A 19,377-nucleotide genomic window follows, 5' to 3' on the forward strand; every position below is an offset into this window, starting at 1 on the left:
GGCAGAGTGAGCCCCAAATCAGAATCCTGCTGAAAACTCTTCAGGCTAGTACAACGATATCTACGATGTGGTTCATGCAATCATGCTGGTTCATGCTATCATCGTCATAGCCTTGACTGGAAGGGATGGGACTGGGCTGCAAATATTTCAGTTTACGCTGCTTGCACACTCTTACACCTTATTTGGAGAGAAGTCCCACGATCTGGCCAGTGAGAAATGACACAGTTGGCATCAGACTTCCATTCATCAGTTTTCTAACCTCCTTGTCTAAGGAAGCAGGAAGCATCAGACATACAGTATTATAGTTAAACAATTCTAGATAAGATATCCTTAATTGAATATTTTCATGGCTCAGAAACACTTCAAGGATGCACATTAGATTGTTTAATCAGAGTCTCTGATTATAAGAAGACAGGAATGTCAAACTGATGAATGCAGCTGTATCACAGTCATTGTGATGCAAGATATTCATTCTTCTTTCCCGCTGAAGCTGCAAGAAGAGAGGAAACAGGAGAGTTTACAGGTAAGTCCGTCAAAAGTTTAAACTCCAGTGTACTCCTTTGTTTTTTGACTTTGTGTTCACTGTATTTTTAAAATCCCAAAGGCAGGACAAAGCTTACTCCAAGCTTCAGTCATTTTGTAACCTTAGGTGTCAGTTTTGCAGCTAGAAATTGTGGTAAGCATTACAAAAACAGCTGGATATTTAGAGAAGACAAGTATTATTCCAGTCTTTATAGATTCAGAACTGAGGATAGTTCTTTAGTTAGAAACCAAATTCTTTAGTTGTAAACTAATATGAAAACCTTTCAGTGAGATCTTTGCACATTCCAATGTCCCCTATTATACTTTATCTCTCTTATCGTTGTGCAAGTTAAGAGCTGTTCAATTTGGCGGTGCTCTATGAATTTCTGTGTCTTTGGGTTGTCACTCATGTCTGTGTTCAGCAGACAGAGATTGGAACAGGCTAAAGTAGAATTTAAAATAATACAGGCTCCTAATTCAGAATGCTTTCAACAGTAGAATTAACACTTGGCAGGATGTTCTCCTTATTGGCTTAGACCATGCATGCTGTTTTATAACTGTTATTATTGTTTTTGATGTTATTACTCTGATATTATTTTTTGTGCATTATTATGATTAAATATTCTAATAATTATTATTCTCACTCTGGTATTACGGTGTTATAAATGACACTGGTGTGAGCATCTTCACCAGGTCCTTCTCAAGAATTGGAGCTCCTTCTAAACTGGCTGATTGTGGTTAAGCGAAAGCTTTCATTTATCGATTGCTATTCCGCGTTAGCAAATGGGTTCTGGAGCAAATCATAGTCTCCGGGCTGAAATAAAGTGAGCCCCCATTGAAGTCAAAATTTTATTTTGTTTTTTTTTTCCCCCTTGATTGAAGTCATTGCCCCGGGTCTGGAAGGGAAGCAATACAATCAGATTTGGGGCATTTCGGCATACGTGCAGCAACGGCAAACACATGCAGGACATTGGGACTTTTAACAACACTGGAGGAAACAGTTCTGAGAGTGGAAGGGGCTCTGTATGAGGAAATGGCCCCAGGAGAGGTGCAAGACGTCAGCTGATCAGGACGGGGTCTGCTGTTGGCACTGCCTTCTGCGCTGAGCTGAAATCCTGAGGATGTATTGTTCCAGAGCCGGAATGGGTTGAGACCTCTCCTGGGGTGGGCGCAGGGCTCCGCAGGGCTCGTGTTTAACCCCAGTTGTGCCAGTCGATTGATTTGTACTCACGTAGGACTGCAGGCTGATAGGGAGCTGGGGGTGGGGTGGTGGGGGGTCATGGCCGGTCGATAGGCAATCTACTGTAAGTCCTAGCGGAAGTGATGGGACTATTTGAGAGATGAAATGGCTCCTCTCTAGTGGAAAGAAAGGCTAATCTGGTGCAGATGTGCCTGGGCTCAGCAGGTGTGCGGTGATCTCACAGCTCTCGTGGGCAGCAGTGTGGGGATGGGGAGCTGTTGATTTTTGGTGGTGGTGGTGGTGGTGGTGGTAGGGAGGCAGAAAGGATCTGACAGCCCGAACCTGCAAGGTTGTTTTCGGGAGCTCCTCTCTCCCAGATTCTGTGAATCTGGATCTTCTCCTTCCTCCCAGCCCTCTCCAAGAGCCCCGACCATGTAGTTGTGCATTTATTACAGGGGTCGAGAGGTCCCGTTAATAAGATTGGTCCGAATTAAAATGGTGGGGAGAGGGAGCCAAATCTAACTGGATAAGCAGTGGTGTTGGAAAATAGCAAATAGCAAGTGATGCGTCCGTGTAAAGGCTTTTAAAGAAAAGGGAAATGGTTTTAGTGAGGTGATGGTGTGAAATGGGTGCATTCGTAGATACTGTCCATAAAACCGTCGAAACAGGAGAAAAAGCCATTAGGCTCATTTATCTTGCAAGATTGGCAGCAAAAAACTGAGATGAAAATTCCATCCAGCTCTTTCTTGAAGGTTTCCTGGGTGCCGCCTTCAATAATGCGACAGCCTGGCTTGATCCGGGATTCCAATATCCTGAGGATGGAGTTCCTCCTATTATTTCTTCCTTAAAAATAAACTCATTTAGCTCTTTCTGGTCATCAAAATATACTGTACGAGCTTTAAAGCATAATACAGCCGCAGAGCACAACCAATCACATCTATTGATTATGCTAATGACATTTTGCATTGTCAGAGATGCAGCAGTTGTGGAGATCTTTTCTACCTCTACAGTATATGTACTCGTATATGGTAGGTTTTCCCCATACAAAAAGGCAGCTGTGCACGGTTGATTTGAAAGCTTCAGAGCCTTATATTGAAGGAAACAGCCTCTACTCAGGATGCAAAGTCACAGTGTCCTGCCCTGTTTTGCTCAACATTTACTGTATGCTTCATCTTCATTTAATGTGGATGTGGAGGATTTCTAAAAAGCAAGCCTTGCTCTTTCATTAACCTAACTGTGCTGGAGAAGGCCCTCAACAGGTACTGGAACATTTATGCAGTTGAGTGTATGAGAAAATGGCTCGATTTTTGTTTCTTTTCAAAATATTTCCCGCCAATCTGCAAAGGACGAAGTAGTGTATAAGAAATGAAAAGAAAGCTAGAACACCATGGCTCAGCTGTTGGAGTTCACTAACCGTGGACTTCAGTCAGCTACAACAGCAACGTTCTCAGCATTTGCTTCTACACTAGACTCAGAACTTTTCGTACCTGTCTAGAACCCATTGGCTATGTTTGTACAACCAGGGAGAAGGCTGAAAGACACTGCCTTGGAATTAAAGCACCCTGCTGATGTTAATTCACAACTGTAGATCATCCCAGGCTGTTCAATTACACTGCAACCATTCTGGTTGGAAATATATATGCAGCAGGCTTGTGATAATCAGTTCGGCTCAGGAGCCAAAAGAATTGCTTCTGAAAAAGTGAATGCTCAGATTAGCCACTGAGGCTGAACAGCAGCTGACTGCCACCAGCACAGGAAAGAGCTGGAGAACAATCGTTTACATGAAGGGGGCAAATCTTCTGCATGAACTACTGCAAGTCTTCCCAGTGTGGATCCAATTGCTCTTCTCCATCCCAAAACCTCTTCCAGCGATTTCTAGACACTGTCCACCACGGTGTCCCAGCAAAGCGTGGTAGTGCTGTACGTGACTCTCTGGATGATGTGTATGGGGACTATTAAACCTGACAGCCGTGTAGTAGTCTTCTTTAGAGGTTCAAGGAAATAAAAAGGGTCTGTCGTAGGTGCACAACATATGGTTGAAACATAAGAACATTTGCAGGATGGAAACTATGTTTCAGATATAGATATGTTGTGTGTGATACTCAGTCTTGTCAACAGACACTGCAGTCAATGCTGAAGGCATTCTTTCTTTTTTCTTTAGATACGTGCGTAGAACACACCTAGATATACGCTGGTGATTCATTTCTGTTTCAAGCTGATGGATCTGTGATTTGTCTCCAGCGACTAGGTGATGGAGGAATCCATTCCCATCCTTAGCACAATGTTGACGCAGTTCCTTCTAGATGTGTTGTTCATCAGACAAACCACGGCCAAACCGCCCTTATGTTAAGTGCCCTTGGATGATCTTCTCTGGAATATCCACTCTTTAAGCGATCAACAATTGCTCAACAGTTGCAGTATTCACTGTCAGACTTAGCTTCCAGGAGCATTGTTTTTCTTTTAAGCATTTTCCCCCTTTCACAACATTGGGGGAATCACATACGTACACTGACCCTCAGGCAAACCTTCCTTTCTTGGGTCATAGATCCTGCCCTCCTTTGTAAGAATTGGATCACCTGTCTTCTCAAACACACACCATGTGTGGTAGAGTTCTGGCCTGGGAAACCAGAGCCCCCCCATACTGGTTCAATGGATGTTGATCCTGAATATTACTTGACGATAGTTAGCCTGTGTCTGGAAGTATTGCATGTGCATTGGTTGTATATTTTTTTTACAGAATGACAGGACAAATTGCCTGCAAAATGTCCTTACACATATACAGGTCTTTAAACATCCATGCATGTTCTAACAGCTTCTTCCAATTCAGGGTCATGGGAGAGCCAATGCCTATCCCAGCACGCAACAGGCACAGGACACTACACACCCTGGATGGGACTCCTGTCCATTTGCAGGGCAGACGTACAAACACACTCATTCCAGGGCCAGTTTTCCTAGAATCCAATTTAATTACCAGCATGTCTTTGGACTGTGAGAGGAAATTGGAGCACCTGGAAGAAACCCACACAAACCCGAGCAGAACATACAGACTCCACACAGACAGCACTCCAGGTCCAGTCTTGAGCCCAGGGCCCCAGTGGTGTGAGGAAACGATGCTGATCACTTCAGCACTGCGCCACCAAGGGCTTTAAACAGCGGAGTGACTCATACAATGTCTCAGCGTTTTGGAGGTGATCTGGTTGCTGCGCTTAGCCATCCATTTTCAGAAACGGAAATATATGACTATCTAGGGAAAGAACGTTTTACGTCCTGCAAAACGGGCTTCTGAAGATTTTCTGTCAACATCGGTTGTGCTTTCATCCCTCTCCGTCTTTTCAGTGAAGGAAGTGGACAGCAAAGGGCAGAGAAGAGAGAGATCTGTTTCAAAGACGCCCTGCCTGCCAGGAATCGGGTTCCACGGTCAGGACTGAACACCAGAGGCAAAGAATACCTGTCAGACCGGGGACCAAGATCACTTTGAAATTTGCAGAATAAAATGAAAGAATTAATGATCCTTGACCCATGTCAATTACCCATCATTTACAAATCCTTAAGGCCCCCCTCTCTCTCAAGGGAATTCCCCCCGAAACAGAAGAAGTCAGGAGTTCTCACTGAAGAGATTCTCCTAATTGAGGCACTTTCTTTTCCTCTGAAACAATCTCTCCCTCTCTCTCTCAGACTGAACAAAAGACGGCATTGTGCCCTTTGTCTGGCCTGCGGCCTGATGTCGTACAAGCAATAGCATTCAGTGCAGCACAGGTGAATTCTTAGATTGCAGAGAAGATGCAGCTCCAGGTTGTCCATTTGGACTGGTGGGCCAATGTTGGAATTCTCTTCCTGAGCAGATCTGTCATTTTGTCTGTTTAATCAAACAGAGCTGTCGATTGCTGCGGAGCTGTTAATTTTATCCCCAGAACCTGGCTTTGTCAGAACTCGCCACGACTGGTCCAAATGCAAAATCAAATTCCCGATTCACGATATAATTAAGAATTATATTTGCCATCATTCACACTTTGAAATCCCAAAAAAGAATAATGTTTTGAACGTGAAAAGCGTTTGTACTGCTGAGGTGTGTTCATGTTCAGTGTTGCGACGTGTAAGGGTTAGGATTAGAGCTGGGATTTAACCCCTAGCGTGTGCATAAAGTTTCATCCCTGTGGTATCCTGTCGGAATTTATTATGGATCGGCATTCATGGTCTTAGATGTTTACGACACGAAGTGAAACTTCTGGAAGCGGCTTTTTGGAGATTCTTTTTCTTCTGGAAAACACGGACGTGCTCTCATACGAAATGACACGAAAAGACGTGAACAAGTATCGAAAGCAGTCCTGTGGCCATGGAGGGACCGTGATACAAGCTGGTCGGCAGAGGAAGGGGGCGGGGGGGCGGGTGTCTTTGACATAAGGGCCTGCCTTCATCTAGTCATTCAATCTCGGGGTTTGGTGACCTGGTTCTGTCAGGGCCTTGCTGTGCCCCAGGAGCACTGACCTGTTTACGGAACATCCAGCACAACAATGCACTGGCAACAATGACCGGGGGGGGGTCAGTTACCAATTAGTGATGTGGAAGAAGCCGGGACAGAGGCTCTCATTGTTGGGCACCTGAAACCCAACACCTCCAGCCTGACTCGGGCCCCTGTGCTCTGGGAAAGGCTTCGGCCGGCCGTACCCTGGGAGTAGGCCTCACTCACCTGGGCAAGACAGTGGGCTAGCAGGGTGATGATTCAGGGGCCACGCTGAGAAAGTGATTCTCGGGTGAGAATGACCCCTTGTTGAAAGCTAAAAAGCTTCTTCCTTTTCCCCTCTAGTTGAGAAAAGTAAATTCTCAGCTTCATTTCGTGTTGTTTAATTATTTTCTCCAGGTATCACGTTCTGCTGTAACATGTTGTAGTAAGATGTAGGGATAGGACTCAGCCAAACATTTTTATTATTTTTAACTATTTTAACTCTATTTAGTTAGAAAGGACACTTTTTATCTAAGCGAGGGCTTTATTTTCTAAACGAACTGTATTATTTCAAAAGCAAGTTTCTCAGTTTCAAACCCCTGAATCATTTGTAATCTGTCAATTATTTTGCCTCGTTTATCACGGTAACACCAAATTGTTTTACAAAGTAATAAACTAATAAAACCAGTTTTCAAATGATATCTTGTCTTAGGGAGGCTTTAGGCTGTGATGACATCGTTTGGTGTCTAGACGAATGATCACTGATGGGCTGAATCTTATCTTCAATGAAATGTCTTAAAGCTCTAAATGGTATTAAATATTTCTGTCTTATTAAAATTTGCCGTGTTTGACAACTGAACATTCCTCCAGTGCTACAGGGAATTTTGTTATGGGGTAATTTAATTTCAGTCTCGGTTGATTTTTCAGTTGTATCACTTGTGTCTTTACTCAAGTGATTTAAATTACCAGAGTTTTAATGATCCTTATAAATCCTGCTAGATCCTTCCCCAGTGCGGCATATCCGGACCTGAGCTGGCCATCGCTGATGCTCTGGTATGAAGACATCTTAAATCTGAATTAATGAATTGATCTGGGGGGTCTTTCGCCCTCTGCTTTCTTTCAGGACCACCCCCATCCCATCAGAGCTTTCAGGGAACGTAGGGACGTCACGCTGGGGTCAGTGAGCCTCAGCCGCTGTCCTGACCCTGCTGAACCCGGTTAGAGATGAGCAATGTTAGGGTCAGGAGCTCTCCGGACTAGGGCAATCTCCCCAGGGACCTTTCTGTTTCCTCCCTCCTCTCAAAGAGCTCCTGTGTGCGCCGCCTTTATCAAGCCCACCTGCTATAACTCATAGGCAGATGTTATCGCTGTCTGCCATTCTCCATTACCAGCTGCCCTTTCACCTGACCACGGGGTCAAAGTTCACGCCTCCTCCTTTCCAACCCATGTCTTCATTTGTTTCTGTTTTTTTTTTCCCACTCGTCGTGGTATGTTTAGCCTCTTTTGGAAGTCTCGCCTTCTTAAAAAAAGAGCAGCCCTACGGTAGAGATAACCCGACACGGGAAACAATATCAAGCTCCACGCAGAGGAGCCACAAACCCAGCAGTGCCTAGCAGCTGGACCTTGTGCAACAGGATCTGAAGCCTGTGCAAGTGCTTAATGAGTGATCTCACGGCTGGGGAAATGATCCCTGGACAATGAGAGAGGGGAGGTCTCCTGTAGCAGGTCCCTTTATGTTTCTGCTTCCTCTTCTCTGAAGCCTGTGTTTTCTGTGTCAACAGTGACCAGACAGACTGCTCCAGGCTCCTGACAGCCTTTCTTTCTAATGCTCTGCAGAGCCTTGAGAAACGTCCAGGGAAACAGCGGTTCTGGCAGAAAGGCTGTGATGACAGAACACCGCAGCACATAAACGCCCGTTCGCGCCGACCCACGTCACACCACTGGAGGAGAAGCTAGCTCTCATCTGGTATTTGGGCGATAATTCATAACCACGTCCAGTGAAAGGCATGGCGGCGATTTTGGAAGTTACCTGTAGCAATCAGCCTCTCCTTGCTTCTGATGTCTCCCCCTGTTCCTGGCTTCCAGGGCTCTGATCGATGTGAAGGACTGATGGCATTCTTGGCATACTGCCCCTTTTCCCAGAGTTCACTGCAGGCCTGGCGAGCAGAGCGTAAAAGAGCTGCTTCAAGGGCGGGGGTACGTCAAGGGGCACAGCAAGGGTGCAAAGGGTAGATGAGGAGACTGCAGGATTCGAATTCAGAAGGATATTTTTAATCCAGTGAGACGTAAGCATCGATCCAATTGAGATCGGAGTCCACCACACTTTCAATCTCAGAATACTGTTGCCCGTAACATACAGTATATACTGCTGTATAAATGTTTTAGACAGCTTAGACACAAACAGAAGTCACGGCATGTGCTAGTACCATCACCAAATCCCTCAGCCTCCACTAGGGCTGCAGCAACTTTGTTATTGAGCTTGAGTGAGACGAAGTCAATCCTGTCATTCAGCGATGTCAGCTCAGGGTGAATTATGCATGAGCAGTCATATATAATCTCACAGGCAGTTTGGGTGGTGGAAGTCAGGAACAAGCTACCAACCCATGTGGTTGAAGCTGATGTCCTGGCAGGGCTTGGTTGAGATACTTTGTTGAATTAGTTACTAATTGATGGGCCGAATGACTTCTTTTCATTTGTAACTGTTATTATGTTCAGTGTGGGGTGCTGTAGTAGCTCATCTGTCACTTTCACAAGAGCTAATGTAATTAACTCCCTGTCAAGTGTTCTTTGTCATTAACACCTTTTTTTTCATCTCTACACAACCGTAAAGCTAAAAAGAGCTTTTTTTTGGTACCAGGCTCTACAGATTATTTAGGATTAACTTGATAGCTTGTAACACAATAGCTAACATTTCTGCAGAGGATCACCAGAAACGTGTATCTCTGTGTAAAGTAGGAAAGGTTAAGGGAAAAGAAAAGCCACATTAAATGCCCAAGACTTTTAAACTGCTGTTATTCTTCCTAGAGAACAGAGCACAGGCTGTCTAAGGATTTATAAAGTGACCAGTGGAATTTAATTAATTTCTTTGTTCCGGTCATTGTAAAAAAAAAAAACTTTTGGAATGGAAAAGGGCTCTTCATCCAACTCATTTTTACTTTTTTTCCTCGGGACATCTTCTGACGGCTGTAATCCATCACACCCTGCCAGCCTAGTTAAGTAGTTGCTGGGGCTCTTCTTCGGCGGCGGTGAATTCAATGATGAGTGCATGCACTAGCAGCGTTGTGGAGGGAGATCAGGTGGGAGGGGGGTCATTCTCTGCAAGCTAAGCCTCAGGTCCATTACTGCTCTTCCTCAGGGGCTGTGAGGTGTGAGACGGCGCTGCAGCGGTGCGTTATCGGTTCGCACACTGAGGGTGAGGGGGAGCTGGCAGAGAGCTGCACACTCTTTAACACGATTAATGCTAAAGACCTCTGGGCCGAGCGCTGCTTCCCAAGTTAGAAAGGTTCGTATCCGCTGCTGCATAAACGCAGCAGTGGCATCCCAGGCAGCGGTCAGCACTGACACTCTGCTCTAGTGTTTAAGCTGTTTATCAGTTCACTCTTTTCTGCTGCCATCACCCTGACGAACCAGAGCACACGGATATGAAGACGGGGTGTAGTGTGTATATCACTGACTGTGAGCACATGACAGTAGCCGACCTTCATTGAGCTCCATTTATTGTTGTGTTTTTTTTTAACGTATTGAGCGGGGCTTAGATTTGGCATATTTTCTATTTATTTACTGGAAGAGAGGCAAAGGTGGTTTGAACTTACACCTCAGAGGCCCTGGGTCCTGCTTTCAGTTCAGTTTGGGGATGCTTCTGTGTGGAGTTTGCACGCTCTCACTCGATGGACTCCACGCTGCCACACACTTGGATTGGTGGATGTTTGAATGAATTAGTGCTCGAGTTCATACATTTATCCACTTAAACATTGCTTTTCAAACAGTGTGATGACCTGAAGAAGAGTGGACTGCATGGTTATGTCGGGGGGGAACTGAGAAATAATACTAGTTCTCATTTCTATCCTAATAGTGTTTCTAGTTCTGGTACTACTAGTTTGAATAACTTGTATGGTTGTTATTCTGCAGTACTGGCTACTATAACATATTTTATACATCAAGTTTATTAAAAAGAGAGGGTCATGTGGACCTGACCTGACCTTTGACCCCATGTTTAGGCTTGGTTGTCCATTGTTCTGGAGTCTCTCTGCCAGTATGATTTTATGAGACACGATGCTTCTTCATACCTGAGTCAGTCTGCATCCGCAGGTTGACTGAGCAGCCAGAGAGGAAGGGGTTAACCCTGCCTGGGGGCACTGAGGAATGTTAATGGAGCTGGAGAGGAAGATGATGTCATCTTAACATTGCTGGGAGGGGCAGGAGGGGCCACCTAAGGGAACAGTAGAGGGTGAGAGAACCACACAGAAGGTTGGTTTAGTATTTTAAGATAGGACCCTGTCAGCTCCGCACTGAATGATTCATATGATACTTTGTAAAGCAGGGCTGCAGGGAATTAGTGCAAAAAAACGGCAATAAAGAGGCCTGCCTCCAGACTGGCAGGCAGAGAAAGAGGAAGTGGCAGGTGGGATTGTGAGTGCAAGAGGAAAGCTATTTGAGACAGTCTCACAGAAGCTTGTTCTGATGCAACGCTTTTTGGGAACACAGTGAAGAGATGTCTTGCAAGATCACAACAATCAACATATCACCTTAAAAAAAAAGATCCGTCCTTCTTCAGACCACTTTATCCAATACTGGGTCATGAGAGAGCCAGATATTAACCTGGCAGGCAGTGTGCTAAAGGCAGGGTACCCCCTGGGTGGGACGCCAGGCCATCATAGGTCCACACAGTCACACCGGGGCCAATTTTCCCAGAAGCCAATTAACCTGCCAGTAGCTCTTTAGACTGTGGGAGGAAACCAGAGCACCCAGTGGAAACGCAGGGAGAACAGATCAACTCCACACAAATAGCAGCAATGCTAACCACTGCATTGCCAAACCGCCCTTAAAAATAAGATGAAATGGTAAATTAGCACAGTTTCATTTCTCTTCATCTTCTAGTCCCTCTTCAGGACTCAAATACTTTTTATGTCACTGCCTTGTAACTAGAGCAGGGCTTTCCAAATCAACTTCATGACTCCAGTAAAGTAGGCTTCTAGTAAAGTTGGACTTTCAGCTACTTAATTGGACCATTAACTGAACTAATAATTCTATTAATTAGACCTTTTTAATTTTTTCTCTCCTAAAAGCATGGTTTCAATTTACCTTGGAATTCCTATGTGCAATACAAATGCTGGTGTTTATCAGAACTGAAAACAGCTCAAAAGAGTCTATTTAGTCAATTATTTGTTGAATGTGGGGTGCAATTAAATGATCTAGAGCTCTGCTGGAACAAAACCAGCAGACATGAGAGTCAGGAAGACCACTAGTCTTGATCCATTGCTGTAATGAGTCTCTAACACTGACCCTGCTTGGCAGTACAGTCCAGTACTTTTTATAGGCCACCGTTAAATGATCAATTTAAAAGACATGGACCAGGTGCATTGTGATCAATGAGGCAGGTGAGTTGTCAAATTAAGTAATTTAGAGATCATTTGGGACCCTAATCTGCGTACCCTTCGGCCCTGAAGGACCTGAGTTCTCTTCATTGAAAAGATTGCTCGTTCAACAGATCAATAACCTAGAGGTGTTCCCAATCTTTAACATCGGGTCATCTATCAGATTCATCCGATTGGAGTTCTCCAGGTGGGACCCCTGCTACAGGATGTCAGGCTCCTTCTTAGTTTTGTGCAGTGCTCTGAGGTGCGTTTTCACAAAGGTGCTATTTAAGAATAACTTCGCCTTTGGATTGTTTTACAATCTTCTTAAATCTGTTGTAATCCAGGGCTCTCAAAACTCCGTTTCTGGAGGGCCTGTCGTCGTCTGGTTTCTGTTCCACACGTGTTCTCACTTCCATAGTTGATCTAATTATTGAATTAGCTGCACAATGTTAATACTGAACACCGGATGAGGGAACTGTATCTTCAGTGAGGTGAACGCCTTGTGTAAAAGACAAGAATTTGTTATTGTTTCATTGACTGCTCAGGTTGAAACAAAAACCAGTAGACACCAGGTCTTCTGGGAAATGGTTAAGTCCGGTTCTTTTGCTAACCACTGCGCCACCATGCCTTCCAGTTTGCCCATTCACCACCAGGACTTATTTCATTGTCAAAGTCTATTGAAGCAACTGGTTGTCAAAACTAGGTGAAGCTGTAGGAAGCACGAGGAAATCAGGCTTTATGTTTCCACAGCAAAACCTGTAGTGGTCTTTGAAATGCTGAATTAGTAAACAGGGACACCCTGGTGAACAGAAACAAGGGCATGTGATTCTGTTTGAAGTTGACAGGATACAGAAACCCTGAAAGCTTTGCAGGCCATGGCGGCTGCTCAGGGTGTCAAGCAGGACACTGGCAGTAATTGAGAGGAGTTTAGCCGAAGTGCCCATTTCAACAGTCTTTCTCTTCTAGTAGATCAGTAAACAGATGGTGTTCTCTGAGAGGGAGCCATTAGCCGTGAGCGAACCGGTTTTGTTGGGAAGGTGGGGGCGGGACAAGTGATAAAATATTGATGTAAAAATAGAAATATTTTGCCTTCTGCTTAATGCTGCACATCTGAGGAGGTTAATGACTTATTTTTTGCACCGTATTCTCATGTTACACGTTTGATAGATTTTATTCTATACACCAAGGTACTTAAGAGTTGACTCCCTGTGGATTTACATTAAATCAATACCTTTTTAGAATGCTGGATTAAGTTACTGATAGTTTCCAAAATGTGCCACATACAGTAACTTGGTGAACAACAGAGAAGAGGTTGTAACTCAACACATGTGAGTATGACTGACTGCTTACATCTGACGTCTGGATAGAACTGGTAGCAATGGATTTCAAATTGAGAGATTTTATTCACTTACTGACCAATTTCACATATAGAAGATAAGAATAAACTATACTTTCAGAACTATATTTTGTCTGAATTGTTACTACTGTACATCAAGGAATCACAAGTGAGAGGTGGTTAGTTGGCCTATTTTGCTGGTAGTTAGTTGTTACTGTAACTGACTTAAGAAGCTCATCCAGCTGTTTCTTGAAGGATGCTAGGGTATCATCTTCAACAACATGGCCGGGTAGTTTGTTCCACATCCCCGCAACCCTTAGCGTAAAGAAGTGCTTCTAGTTCTCAGTTCGAAATGCACTTCACTGTCATGCCCTTCTGTTAAACCGTTTTTGAGACGGTTCTGTTTTTAAGACTCTTTTTGGACATTGGACGAGCCTAATGTTCACTTACACTTAAGAGAAACAGGGGCCGTTAACATTTCTCGTGTGAAAACCTTACTGCTGTTTGTGAATATACTGTGATTATAATGAATTTTTTAGAAAAAAAACATTTGATTCTAGTCTGATTCTGATTTATCAGCTCTTTTTTTTCCTAATTACTGCCTGTGAACCACAGAAGTGAGGTTTTCTGCGCGTTGTTGACTTATTGTGGGAGAACAGCACATCGGTGCCCGTTCTCTGGCCTGTCGCCTTCTCTCTTGTTTCCTCGTCCCTCTGCCGCTGGGAGGAGAGGACGCATCCTCGGAGAGAGGCGGGTTTATTCTGCTGGGAGACGTCCCTGGGGTCCTTCAGCCCCCATGACAGGCTCTGTTCCTCTTGGCTTCTGTTCGTCACTTCCAGGCCCAGGGCTCAGGCCTCACGCCTCAGGCCTGCAGGCAACGCCACCCTGGTGTTTCCTGTGCCTGTCCTGCACCTACAGGAACTGAAGCAGAGGTCTCACAGTTCTCCCTGCGGAGAGGGGGCTGGGTCTAACCCATAACCAGCTGTCCCCCTGATTTACTGAACCCCTGCTCTCACCCCAGTGGGTCGGTAATGCAGCTCCAGTTTATCCAAATCAATATATTTATTTTCTTCCCCGTGACCCCTCTCCCAGGGGTCCCCTAGTTTGTTTGCAAGCACCACTCATTATGTCTTCGATTTGTTTCTGTAATAGGTTTTAAATGGCTGGGTCTCGTTTCAGGGAGAGCAAGGGCTCCTGTTAACCCTCTTCTCTCCAGTGTCAAGATCAAGGCCCGATGATCTGGCGCTACGAAAAGCGTGTGGTTTGTTTGCTGTGCTTGTTCGTGAAGAAGGGTGGGGTTTGGCTTCGGCAGGTTGCGACTCTTTAGATTGCGAGCTCACCTCAATTTGCACTTTGTAGAAGAAGATGATCTTCTAATAACTCGGGAAACAGCGCAACAAAACGGCGTTTGGCTCCATAGTGTCTGTGGGTCTTCCGGGCCACCGGTTTCTCCACCTTTCAAGGGGCTTCTGTTCTTTGACACCCCCTAACGGCCAAGTCACAGTCAGATTTAGAAAATAAATAATAACAACGATAACACTATCTGAAGCATTGCAAGATTTGGAATGATGTCATGCAATCTTTTCCTTTTCCATGCATATTTTACTGTATATATTCCACTGTAAATTGTGTTTTCCTAACAGGAAGGATCAGTGATTAGTGGGTGACCAGCCTTCCCAACACACAGTATAACTCACACACACGACTCACTTTCCACATCTGATCTAAACCTTCCATTTTAGCATAAACATTTTCATTGGAATGAGGTATGCTTAAATATCTCAGGTATTTTTTACATGACCTGGGACCCATCCTGGTGCTAACCCTGCTGGAGTAAAGCTGGAGTAACTCGGCTGTGAATTTATACACAGAACTGAACTTTTGGTTAAGGCACACACTCACAATTGCCGGACTAAATTCTGATGTCCCACGCTGACTGCTACGGGGTGTTTCTTTGGATCAGGTCTCACAGTAGAATAATCCTGTTCAGGCACTACTGTACATCTAGTATCTGAAATGGATCCCTGAGTGCTCACAGTCAAGGTGAGCTTATAATCAATGTACAGAAGGCTGCTGCTTCCAAAATGTTGGACATTCCTAAAAATTCATAAATATGCTACAGTTGTAAATATGGCCGGCAGCCATATCAGCCCACAACTTACAACCGGCAGCCCACTGACGCTAAGCAGGTGTGAGCCTGGCCAGTACCTAGGTGGGAAACCTCCTGGGAAAAACTAAGGTTGCTGCTGGAAGAGGTGTTAGTGGGGCCAGCAGGGGGTGCTCACCCTGTGGTCCATGTGGGTCCTAACGCTCCAGTATAGTGACGGGGACACTATACTGTAAAATAGCACTGTCCTTAGGATGAGACCTAAAACCAAAGTACATAAAAAGTTCTCAAACAAATTGTAGGGGCGTTATCTCAGGCATCCTGGCCAAATTTTCCCCTGCCCTTTACCAATCACAGCCTCCTAATAATCCTCATCTATGAATTGTCTTCATCACTCACTTCTCCTCCCCACTGAGAGCTGGTGTGTGGGGAGCGTACTGGCGCACTATGGCTGCTGTTGCATCATCCAGGTGGGGCTGCACACTGGTGGTGGTGGAGGGGAGTCCCCATTACCTGTAAAGTGCTATATAAGTGTAAGGATTCTTTTTAAATAAACCTGACTTTAGCTACTTAAACTGGAGAACTGTTTCTCAAAGACCTGGGACTGACAGGTCCTGTGGAACTGTACGTGCAGGGGCTTGTGTGCTTTGTCTGTATCTCGGTGCGCACAGGCAAGTCTGGATTTTGAGTGCATGAACGTAATTAATACATCCATCCATTTTCCAACTGCTTTATCCCGTTCAGGGTCGCGGCGGGAGCCAGGGCCCATCCCGGTCGGGATATTCCCTGGACTGGATTTATTAGATTTCCTGTCATGCATCGCAAAAGTTTGGATATGCGTGTGGGCTGTTTCTGCACTCGTGCATTAATTTGTGATGTTTGCATCTGTGCATTCTGTGTGGTTGTGTGTATATAGTTATGTAATATAATAATTTTAATAAACTTTATTTTATATAGCGCCTTTAAAGGTGCCTTCTCAAAGCGTTTTTGTACATTTGGCATTTCCCTTAGTGTTCATTGTTTAGCTCTGTATGTGTGTCTGTGCATTTGCAAGGCGCTTGTCTGTGTGATGCTGTATGTATGGGTTTATATTCTGTATGTATGTTTTGCTATCTGTGTGATGTATGTGTGATGCTGTATGTATGGTTTGAAATTAAAGGTATGGTTTGCATCTGTGCACGTAATGTTTGTGTGACTGTGACTGCTATTTGTATGGGTGGCTGTGTTTATATTTGTGTGCATACCACAGACACTGTCACAAAGACCTGAAGCGGTGTGCAGGATTGTGCTGATGTGTTTTAAGAGCCCTGTCAAGTGGAAAATGTTGGTTTTGAAGAGCTCTCCAAAGATACACAAACTCAAACAAGAGAAGAGTGCATTAGGGGGTTCTGTCGCACATCTGACATTTGGCTATTCAGCTCTTTCCACTTAGCTTTTTTTTTCTGCAAATAATAATAAATTGAACATGAAAATGTGTTCTTAATGGCTGCAAATATTCAGGTGTTAGCAGATGGGTCTCTAAAGACAAACCCGGCAATTGCGTTCAGAGTAAAAAGAAATGCACTGTATGTATAGATGAAATAGGTGTGCTGTTGCTCTTGTGTGTGAGAGTAAGGGGAGGGGGAGGCTTGTAGTGTGGGTTAAAGCCATAGAACTATCGTAAAAGGGAAAGGCATCGATGTTATTGAAAGGGAACAATAAACCCATTAAAAGGCCATTTCTCGCTAAAGTGACTTGGCTTCCACAGAAACACTTCTTTGATTCAAGGACAAAAAGGCTTCATTTTAGAAGAAAAATAAAGAAGTAATGCTTGTAAAAGGATAATCTGAGGACATGGCATAAAAAAGTTATAGATCTAAAGAAGCAGGGAGACATGTTGCGTGGCTATGAGCGTTCTGCAGCAGAAGCTAATGGTGGCTGTGTGGAAGACTGGGCTGTTATTATTCTGTTCCTGTACATTTTTTGTCTGCGGCTTTTCTTCTCTCACTCCTCCACCATTTCACTCAGTGACCTTGGACTGGCAAAGCAGAACCCTGCAAAAAGACAGTGTCTTTACAGGAACGAAATGCCGTACTACAGAAAGCAGTTCCAAACAGAATGGTAAAAATTGACAGCTAGAGAACAGTGAGGCGAGAGAACAATTAAAGACACCAAGAGCAACTCTGAAGCTTTAAGACATAAAAAAGAGTTGTGTAAAATTGAAGTCAGTTCTTTCCAGTCATTGAACTGTGTTTCCAACAATTTATGAATGTGCTATTAATACGTGTAGAGAAATTAACAAGCTGTTCAGGACTCAGGAAAACATAAATGGTAAGGCATAGGTGTTAACTTATTTTTTTTTGTACACTTTTCCTTGACTCATGCTTCTATCATATTCAATTCTAAACTAAATATCTCTCAGCAGTACTGTTTCTGCCTTTTCAAAAACATTTGCAAAAAGCTGAATGACTGTGGAGATTGATTTTCTGTATTAAAGTCAACACTGTTTTAAGCTTTTAATCCAGTGGGCTGAATTATATCAAGACTGAGGACAAAGCAAAAGGCTCCGTGGGTGTTTTTATTTACGCTTTTAAACCAAATACATGTGTAACACGCGCGTCCTTCACATAGAAATCCTGTTTATTTTCTCAAGCTTTTGTTTTTCCATTTCTGAATTTCTCAGTATTGAGTGCGCCCGTTTCACATAGCTACACGAGACAAAACTCTCCATAAAATACATTTAGCCTTCTCCGAATCAAGGATAATGTCCCTCAGACTGCTAGGACTCTGCTTTCTAAGCACTGGCTGGCCTTAAATGAAAATAAAGTCTTTCTAGCTGCACTGGACGGTATTGCTTTTTTTTTTTTCAGAACACAACTGCGAGAGCAAGAACGATCATTTCTGTTCTATTTTCCTAGTGCTGTGTCCTGAGCCTCTTTCTTTGTTAATTTTCCTATCAAAGACGACGAGGGGTTAAATGAACTAGAGATGCCATCTGACACAGCAAATTCTGTTAGGTGCAGAACAAAACGGGTAAAAAAAATGAAATATCAAAACCGCTTTGAACACACGAAGCACCTGCTGAGGTGCCCAATACTCTGTTCCGCCCTCAATATTATGCTGTTCAGTTTCAATTAAAATGCAATGAGCTCTCTCTATCTTTAACAGCACACAGGATGATTAAAGGGCCGTGTGGAATAAGTGATAGAGGAATGACCGATTGATTCCTGGGATAATATTCGCTGCCTTTTTAATTTTACAGAAAAAGCTCGAGGTTCGGAACTAGACTAAAGTCTGCCCTGTGCTGTTCGTAAGTTTAGGTATTAGAATACATTTTACTAATTAAAAACAGTGAAGATAACAGTTTTTAATCCGTTTTTTTCTCCTCTTCCCACTCGATAATGTTATACGTCCTATCGGAGCGTGAAGCGACCGGCTTCTTAATGAGCTGTAGAAGCGCATCGTCGTCTCTCCACCAGAGGGCGCCCTGGTGACCCCACTCATAATGATTCCGTTTTTGATGTACAAGACGGAATGCATTTCGCGTTTACGGTTCAATGAAAACGGGACTTCAAATAAAATTCTCCAAAAGCCGAGTTAATATACTCTGGACGTTTTGCGTTGACTGAAGTTTGCTGTTACTGTAAACGTTTAGTAAATTAATGTCAGCGACTAGGTCAATAGTATTTCATGTAAATAGAATCGTGGGTAATTTGTATTGTAATTATATTTAATTGCATTTCTGAGTTATACGATTTAAAGTTTGCGATTTATCTCCTGTTAGCATTGTATTGTCCTAATCCGCACGAATATGCTCAGACAATACTATCAGCTGACACGTACCAGAACAAATCAGCTACCAGCTTGATAGGGAAGGGTTCACCTGTTTGACCACTCGGTTATTAACAAAAGGAATAAAAAGTTAAAATATTGGTAATATAAAAACATAATCAGCAAATGATGGAAAACATTGAAGAGGCATATTATTTCTTTTGGTTCACAGCCTACCGTGATATATATAGCCTACCTGCCTTGCGATAACTGAACAACGTCAATGTAGCAAGAAGGCTCTACAGCCGAAACGTTGTGTTTCTTTTTTTCTCTTTTCAGCAGGGAATAAACCTCTACTTTACGATCCAGCATGACATTGCAGATCAACGTGGAGGTTATTTCTCGTTTCTGCAACAGTAGTGTTAAAGCCCCGCCCTTCCTCACATCGTCCCGAGGTTACAAGGG

General features: G+C 43.8%; 1 long non-coding RNA gene across 2 annotated transcripts; it reads right to left on the reverse strand.

Moving 5' to 3' along the window:
* Positions 1 to 334: 334 nt before the first annotated feature.
* On the reverse strand, positions 335 to 19,377 carry LOC138224961 (uncharacterized). 2 transcript variants are annotated; one of them, XR_011183469.1, is made up of 5 exons: positions 19,169 to 19,377; positions 15,562 to 17,195; positions 14,396 to 14,541; positions 10,430 to 10,572; positions 335 to 490 (listed from the first exon to the last, which is right to left on the reverse strand). It is a non-coding gene; the product is annotated as an uncharacterized lncRNA (long non-coding RNA). The 2 variants fall into 2 exon arrangements; XR_011183470.1 differs by lacking the exons at positions 15,562 to 17,195; positions 19,169 to 19,377 and adding an exon at positions 14,958 to 15,212.

This window comes from Lepisosteus oculatus, chromosome 24 (assembly GCF_040954835.1).
Source record: "Lepisosteus oculatus isolate fLepOcu1 chromosome 24, fLepOcu1.hap2, whole genome shotgun sequence".
NCBI classification, from domain to species: domain Eukaryota; kingdom Metazoa; phylum Chordata; class Actinopteri; order Semionotiformes; family Lepisosteidae; genus Lepisosteus; species Lepisosteus oculatus.